This window comes from Schistocerca serialis, chromosome 2 (assembly GCF_023864345.2).
Source record: "Schistocerca serialis cubense isolate TAMUIC-IGC-003099 chromosome 2, iqSchSeri2.2, whole genome shotgun sequence".
NCBI classification, from domain to species: Eukaryota; Metazoa; Arthropoda; class Insecta; order Orthoptera; family Acrididae; genus Schistocerca; species Schistocerca serialis.
Window position 1 is genome coordinate 1,111,905,391 of NC_064639.1, and position 2,225 is coordinate 1,111,907,615.

At 42.6% G+C, this 2,225-nt stretch overlaps 1 non-coding gene across 1 annotated transcript; it reads left to right on the plus strand.

The window, feature by feature from the left end:
* The first annotated feature begins 294 nt into the window (after positions 1-294).
* On the plus strand, positions 295-369 carry Trnat-ugu (transfer RNA threonine (anticodon UGU)). The gene has a single exon. It is a non-coding gene; the product is annotated as a tRNA-Thr (tRNA).
* The last annotated feature ends 1,856 nt before the right edge of the window (positions 370-2,225 follow it).

A 2,225-nucleotide genomic window follows, 5' to 3' on the forward strand; every position in this document is an offset into this window, starting at 1 on the left:
AAACTCCTCTCCCCGTGTGCTCGCTCGGACCTTGCTGAAGATGCGACCATCTACCCACTCACACACTCATTGTGTCCGAAAGAACAGACACCATATCCATATACGTATACAGATCTGGCAATACCGACCAGGACCTCCTACTTCTGTGCGGATGCACACATATTAGCCGAACTCTTACGGGATTTGGTAAGAATGTCTTCCACGAGTAATGAGTGTGTTGGATCGGGACACTACGAATGTGGGTCTCGCGGGAGGCGTGCGCGAGATGGTCCCTGCAGTCACAGTATCCTCTGTGCCCTCGGTGGCTCAGATGGATAGAGCGTCTGCCATGTAAGCAGGAGATCCCGGGTTCGAGTCCCGGTTGGGGCACACATTTTCACCAGTCCCCGTTGATATATATCAACGCCCGTCAGCAGCTCAAGGTATTAATATATAATTCTAACTTAGTCTCTGCATTGGCTCTCCCGCCTCGGACGACGCGAAAGTGTTGCCACCCGCCACTCACCCTGTTCTGATGGCGGATCTGCCGCGTCGGGTGCACTAGGAGAAACCTCGGAAGCAGAACACGTGGGCAAAACAAGCGACATTTGAGGTGTCCTATGCGACGAGCCAAATCCTTCGCCACCGCCGCACCCCTAGCTGCAACCTAAAGGTGACTGACCATAGCCAAAAGCACATTCAGCTGTTCGCGAACTGCGGCCTGCGTTCGCATACAGAATACACACGTTCTAGCCATCCTAGCAAGACTAACTGAAGAAGTGAACTACAAAAGCACGCAGTTATAGATATGCAACTGCTACCCTCCTGATGTGTCACTAAAGGACCCTGATGCCTTAATGAGCTACGTAGCTGGCTGTTGAGTATGCAACTATTACGCTAGAGACTGAATGAATTTACACATACAAAAACTCGAGATTAAACCTCTTAAACAGAGCAATAAATATACTACGAGGAAAAAACTGAAAAGGGTGAACACTTTACTTGCCGCTGTCTAGTTGTGTGTCAGCAGAGAGCTGGAGCCTGACTGACTGGCTTACTAAACGAACGGATGGTTGCTTTCAAAATAAAACAGATGAGCCAGGACTGAGGTACAGACTGAATGAATTAACGTTTACAAAAACGCGAGATTAAATCTCTTAAACAGAGGAACATGCACAAAATTTAATAACTACGCACGCTAATTAATAAACAGAGATTTTGATAATTTGCCACGAAGCATAATAAATTAGCGAGCGTCAGTCACAGGACGTCAGTGAGACTTTTCCATAAACAGTCCGCGATAATTGTACCTTTAGATCTGGCGCCTCAGTACAAAATAACAGAAGAGAATTTCAGTTTGCTTATAGTAATAGCAGAAATATTCTATTTAAATATAAATATTTAAACAATTTGGATTACTGCTTAGACTGCTCGAATTTCAACTCAACTCATTAATGGTCCACAGATATTCTAGTGTTGAACTGGCAAGTTGAAAGGACTCTTTCTACGTTTAAGTAACTGAGGAATGACAAGGCCAGATGAGACCAAAACGTAATATATATGCAACAGAGCCAGCAAATATTCAGAGCTATTAGGCCAAGTGGACAGAAGGAAAAAAGCAGGAGAGGGAATAGGAAAGACGAGTGGCTGGAGGAGTGAAGAGACAAGAAGAGAGGCGAGAATCTTCCAAATATTTTTAGAAAATGCTTGACAAATTTAGGCAAAATATGAATGACAGTTTAAATAGATAAGTTTAAATAGATAAAAAAGGTGGTAACATTGACTTTTCAGTGTCAGAACAAATGTTCATGGAACATGAAGATCTATGTGGAATTAAACATTTAAGGAAGGAAGCAGAAGTATTTACAAAGGGAAGTCAAGGTTCAAAAGGCGATCAGAAGGTATACATAGATACTGCTGAAGTGAAAACTTCGGTAATTAGGAAAATGAGAGATTATGATTTGTTTGTGGATCATGTTAGCTTCAAGAATGATAAATTCTGGCGTGATATGAAAAAAAACCCAAAGAAGTAGATGCGTTAACAGTAATGATACTCCATAATAATAAGCAGCATTCGACAAAGTGACAGAAAACTAATTGAAAAACTTAAAGAGCCTGGTGTCAGAGGGTGTGCGCAGGCAGTCCTTACGAAGTGTGAATTCGAATAGGAATCGCTATTGATGGGAGGAGCTTTGCTTTGAAATGAGCGAAAATATAACATAAATTTATGACCTTTGATCCTCAAG